The sequence below is a fragment of the Carassius carassius genome, chromosome 35 (genome assembly GCF_963082965.1).
Source record: "Carassius carassius chromosome 35, fCarCar2.1, whole genome shotgun sequence".
Classification (NCBI taxonomy): domain Eukaryota; kingdom Metazoa; phylum Chordata; class Actinopteri; order Cypriniformes; family Cyprinidae; genus Carassius; species Carassius carassius.
This window is the reverse complement of record NC_081789.1, coordinates 10232776-10239077: the sequence shown is the minus strand read 5'-3', so window position 1 is coordinate 10239077 and position 6302 is coordinate 10232776. Positions and strand designations below refer to the sequence as shown.

Below are 6302 nucleotides of genomic sequence, written 5' to 3'. Positions count from 1 at the left end.
AAGAGCACAGCTCTAGGGAATCTAAATCGGCTTATTAGCCAGTCATCATCATGGGCCAGGAAATCATCATGGTCCCTGAAAACTCGTTCTCTCCTTATTCTGCCATTAGCGTAATCCTCCAACAGTGCCAGGAGTGCCATCATGAAGCATTACATACCCGGGTCACCGGAGAATTTATATGTTTCTAGCAAATAGACTGATCGTTAACACCTTGACAAAATCACTTAATTAATTTGTGGGCGAAAATTTAAGACGAAAATGTTATAGTGAACACATGCTTCTTGACGGTTTTGTAATGAACACCGTAATAGTTAGGACCGATGATGAGTAGCGATTGTGCTTCATGACTGTATTTGCAGACTTTGACATTTTATGATATAGGCTATGTACATTAAGGAAAATATTTCCTTTTTACACTGTGTTCTGCAGTTCTCTAATAAAAGGGTATTTCATGCTATTCTGTAGGCTATCACATGTATCGCGCCATGTCCTCCTGTGCTCCCGTTGTGGACAATGTGACTGTAAGGCAGCGCTGATTATTATTTTATTTTACTTTTAATACATTTTGAATTACGTTTGGATTTTACTAGATGTATATAGCCTAAAACAATCGGCACAAATAACACTGTTGGATTTAATCTTCATGATAATGTGGATATAACGTATGAAATGGAGTGAAAATTAAATGTCATTCATTCTTATAATCGTTCTTCTCACATTTATTTTCTACAATCTAACTTCAGTTCACGACCTCACCATCGGTGTCGCCAATTCCCTTTGTCTCCAGAATGTGCGTACGCACGGCTCAAAGTTTGCTTAAAGGTGCGCACATTCTCCCGTCAAGTTTGTTTTTTATAGATCACAACCTTTGCGTGGGAACTGGCGTACGTACGTTTCCAGCCCCGTTTTGTGCGTACGCACGCTTTATAAATGAGGCCCCTGGTCCGTGTCCATCTGCAGACCATGGGCGAGTGGAACTCCACTCTCGATCCGGAAATACGTTACCTCCACTTGAAAACATCAAGATGGCGTCGCCGTGAGTTCTTCAAACTTAAACTCAGGTAATAAAAAAAAAAAAAAAAAAAACTCAGGTAATTTTATCTAAGCATAGCAAAAATGGTGAACTGACGCTGTTGTAACGTGCAGTGTAAGAAAAACGCACAGGGCTTGCGTGAAATTACTCACAAAAGGATTAATAAATGCTATGGATTTATAGATTTCTTTTATATCGCGAGCAATGTTGTGTCTGTCCACTGATCTATAAATCATATATACACCATATATAATCATTTTTTTTTTTATTAAGTTATTAAGTTAAATTACAAACCTTTACGGCATATTTCAACAACTTAACACATATTATTAGTGTTGATACAGCCAAATAAAAAGAAAAAAAAGATGAAAAAAACAAACAAACAAATATCAATAATCAAACCATAAGATAAAACAGAATAAAAAAGGGAAAGAAAAAGAATTATGAGGGTTTTATTCTAACAGCAAAAACAAGTTCAAAGCATACAAGACTATCTGGGCATTCCTGTAATGAAGAGACTTTGCAAATATCTTTAGTTCATTCTTCCATCCGCTAAAGGGAAGTTTAACCTTTAAAAACTTATGAATATAGAACTATGAATATAGAATTTGCACAAAGTAATTAAGTGATTTATCAAAAAGTCTAGGATCTTTTCCTTCAACAATACTCCAACCTTAATTGAGATCACAGTCAGAGGGTGTATTGATATACGTTTGGAATGAAGCCAGTTTTGAAATTCCAGCCAAAAAGTCTGTACAGATTCACATTGGAAAAAAATATGATCTACAGTTTCAATATCTTTCTCACAGAACCCGTATGAATTGTTCTCCCAGTTAAATATTTCTTGTAGGAAGTTATTAGATGGATAAATGTCATTTAGAATTTTAAATGTTACTTCTTTGGCTTTAGGAAGAACTGGATACGTAAAATAACGCTTCCTTATTTTTTTTGCCTCTTCTTCACTAAATTCTTGAAGAACATACTTTCTTTTCAGTTGACTGGGGAAGTACAGTTTGGATAATACATTTCTGATAAACTTATTTGTTAATTGTTTGCTCTTTAAATTTTTACCTTCAGTACATGATGGATAGCATACAGTAGGTGTAACAGTTTTTGGTGGCTTGTGTTAAAATATTGTAGTGAATAATGAAAGGACGTGATCGTTTTGTATGTGTATGCCTCTAGCATTTGTTGTATAATGTTAAAAAGGTCATATGAGGAGGTTGTTTTCATATTAAATTTTTCATTCACTTCCAGGGATAGGATTGGCATGGAAGATGCAGCACTCTTTACATTTTAAATGTATGTTGCCACCCTAGAAATCAAAGTCTTTTTACATGTTACATTAACATGTACATATTTATTTTTTCTATTTTGATGTTCTATTATTCTATTGTTTGACTTTTTAGTTTCAGATCAAATGTATATCAAGTGTTATCCATCCTCATAACACCTCCACAAATAGAGACTGGAACTTCTGAGCACCATCACCTTGTCTGCTTTGGGACTGTCATAGGTGAATGATGCAGTACTTTTCTGTGTTGAATTTACATAACGTCAGTACACAGACATAAAGTCTTGTTCCAGTTTTGCTGTGCTCATGTTTTCTTTGTGTCCCCAGCCCAGCAATCAGATGCATCAGAACAACAAAGCACAGCTGGGGTGGCCCAGGCACCTTCAGCAACAAGTAAATTGCTTTAACATTAATGATAACGCAATGTCAGTATTGTAATTAAACTTGACCCATCTGACGTAATTGTTCATGCCAGAGATTTAACAACATTGTCAGTCAGGAGCATATTAACAGGAGGCAAACTTCAGCTGGCTTGATAGTGGTTGACTCTCTATTTTTTTTGTGGCTATAACAACTACCCTAAGTGTCGTTTGTCCAATGAAATTATACAGTGACAGTCAGTGGTCAGCGTGATGATGTTTATTAACAGAGCTCTTATCAGCCACATCACATATCAACATAGCTCGCACCTGTCCTTCGTACCTAAGCCCCCAGGGGGTGGGAGGACGTTCTTAAAGAACCCAACACATGTTTGATGTGCAGCACATTAGAATATATACGAATCACATTGCATTTCTGAACAGATCATTTATCACAATGATCTACACTAAGTAATCTCACTCTCTTCCATTTCCCTAACTTGAAACATTTGACTGAAACATGATTTAAAAATTTTTTTGATACTGAACAGGTGCAGTGAAGATATTTAAAGAGACACTATCACTATCTAAAGTGCAGAAAGCCTTACATCATCTCTAGGTGCCGTCGCCTACAGTGCAGCCAGCTTCACAAAGACTGTGGGGCTGGTTACCAGGAAAATGGACAACAGGGAGTGCTTTTGGGGTTTTACTCCTAAGATTACCACCCTGGCTATTGTAGCTGGGATTGCTTCACAGACGATGGAAGTCTTGAAGAGTAAAGTGTTTGTGCGTGTGCACACATTGTGCTTTTACTGTAACAATTATGGTCACTTGCAGTTTTCAGTGTAGTGTAAGATGTTTATTATTATTATTATTATTATTATTATTATTATTACTCAAAAACAATTAAAACTGCTAAATTGTGGAAATTATTCTTCATTATTTTACTGTGGTTTATTTGTATATGTTGTTATTTTGCTTAAAATAAAAAATTCAACACACAAAATTCTGGTTGAGGTATTATTTTAATAATTTATTTAATATTTCATTTATTTTTCACTGCTAAATATCACATACATAAGGTTAACTTTCTAAAATGTATGGAATGTTACATTGGCAGTTGTACATGGGTAAAACAAACATGAACAAAAGGCAGAAGCCCTCAAAATATGGATTGTGAATGTCTGTAGTGCAAATGACAAAAAAAAAAAAAACCCTGTCGTGTCATAGACCGTAAAAGATTAGTATATATTATTATTTTTCTAATCATTTCTACTAGGTAAAAGTAACAAAGATAAAAGTACAGAACATATTAACATTACGTACAAAGAGGTGTCATAACTTGCAAAGCACCCTTTATACATGTATATAACAATTAATAATACAAAACAAAAGTTTGGTGGAGGTGACATATTTACACTCTTGAATGGAGCTCCACTCACCCCCATGGAGGTTACGTAATTCTACGGAAAGTGTTGCCCGGACCAACATGGCTGCCGCGTCATTAGTATGAAAACACTTTATGTAAATAATATGATCACTGATCATAATATAGATGTGCTCTGTTTGACAGAAACCTGGCTAAAACCTGATGATTACATTATTTTAAATGAGTCCACCCCCCAAGATTACTGTTTTAAACATGAGCCGTGTCTAAAAGGCAAAGGGGGAGGTGTTGCTTCAATTTTTAACAACGTTTTCAGGATTTCTCAGAGGGCAGGCTTCAAGTATAACTCGTTTGAAGTAATGGTGCTTCATATAATGGTGGAGGCAGAGGCGTGGTTTAGCGAAGCCTGCAGTGGGAGAGAGAGTCGGGAGACGAACGGTGAGTGAGCGGGTTGAACGGAAATAATAAACACCTGTCTCTTGTTTCAGTAATTGGCGTGGAGAGAGTATTTAACGCCAGGGGAAACCGGAGTAGTAGAGAGAGAAGGACTGCTGACGACGGCACGAGCCGCAACCCGGAAGTCTTTATAGTTTTTGTTGTTGCCGGTGTGAGTGACACCGTTAGGATAACTTTTTACTCAATAAAACCATCAGCAGTCAAGCCGACCCCTCGTCCTCTTCCTTTCCATCCTTGAACCTTTGTACAATAACTCAGTACTAGGGCCGCTACTCTTCATGCTTTATATGTTACCCTTGGGAGATATCATCAGGAAACATGGTGTTAGCTTTCACTGTTATGCTGATGATACTCAGCTCTATATTTCTTCGCGGCCCGGTGAAACACACCAATTTGAAAAACTAACGGAATGCATAGTCGATATAAAAAACTGGATGACGAGTAATTTCTTACTGCTAAATTCTGAAAAAACAGAGGTGTTAATTATAGGACCTAAAAACTCTGCTTGTAATAACCTAGAACACTGTCTAAGACTTGATGGTTGCTCTGTCAATTCTTCGTCATCAGTTAGGAACCTAGGTGTGCTATTTGATCGCAATCTTTCCTTAGAAAGCCACGTTTCTAGCATTTGTAAAACTGCATTTTTCCATCTCAAAAATATATCTAAATTACGGCCTATGCTCTCAATGTCAAATGCAGAAATGTTAATCCATGCATTTATGACCTCAAGGTTAGATTATTGTAATGCTTTATTGGGTGGTTGTTCTGCACGATTAGTAAACAAACTACAGCTAGTCCAAAATGCAGCAGCAAGAGTTCTTACTAGAACCAGGAAGTATGACCATATTAGCCCGGTCCTGTCAACACTGCACTGGCTCCCTATCAAACATCGTATAGATTTTAAAATATTGCTTATTACCTATAAAGCCCTGAATGGTTTTGCACCTCAGTATTTGAATGAGCTCCTTTTACATTATAATCCTCTACGTCCGCTACGTTCTCAAAACTCAGGCAATTTGATAATACCTAGAATATCAAAATCAACTGCGGATGGCAGATCCTTTTCCTATTTGGCGCCTAAACTCTGGAATAACCTACCTAACATTGTTCGGGAGGCAGACACACTCTTGGAGTTTAAATCTAGATTAAAGACCCATCTCTTTAACCTGGCTTACACATAACATACTAATATGCTTTTAATATCCAAATCCGTTAAAGGATTTTTAGGCTGCATTAATTAGGTTAATCGGAACCGGAAACACTTCCCATAACACCCTATGTACTTGCTACATCATTAGAAGAATGGCATCTACGGTAATATTTGTCTGTTTCTCTCTTATTCCAAGGTCACCGTAGCCACCAGATCCAGTCTGTATCCAGATCAGAGGGTCACTGCAGTCACCCGGATCAAGTACATATCCAGACCAGATGGTGGATCAGCACCTAGAAAGGACCTCTACTGCCCTGAAAGACAGCCGAGACCAGGACAACTAGAGCCCCAGATACAGATCCCCTGTAAAGACCTTGTCTCAGAGGACCACCAGGACAAGACCACAGGAAACAGATGATTCTTCTGCACAATCTGACTTTGCTGCAGCCTGGAATTTAACTACTGGTTTCGTCTGGTCAGAGGAGAACTGGCCCCCCAACTGAGCCTGGTTTCTCCCAAGGTTTTTTTCTCCATTCTGTCACCGATGGAGTTTCGGTTCCTTGCCACTGTCACCTCTGGCTTGCTTAGTTGGGGTCACTTCATCTACAGCGATATCATTGACT

The 6302-nt window shown here is 37.7% G+C and overlaps 1 long non-coding RNA gene across 4 annotated transcripts; it reads left to right on the top strand.

Annotated features, from left to right (window-relative positions):
• The first annotated feature begins 979 nt into the window (after window positions 1-979).
• On the top strand, window positions 980-3527 carry LOC132115684 (uncharacterized). 4 transcript variants are annotated; one of them, XR_009425538.1, is made up of 5 exons: window positions 980-1061; window positions 2291-2335; window positions 2449-2549; window positions 2655-2720; window positions 3238-3527. It is a non-coding gene; the product is annotated as an uncharacterized LOC132115684 (long non-coding RNA). The 4 variants fall into 4 exon arrangements; XR_009425537.1 differs by lacking the exon at window positions 3238-3527 and adding an exon at window positions 2803-2834; XR_009425536.1 differs by lacking the exon at window positions 3238-3527 and having other exon boundaries at window positions 2655-2850.
• Window positions 3528-6302: the final 2775 nt, after the last annotated feature.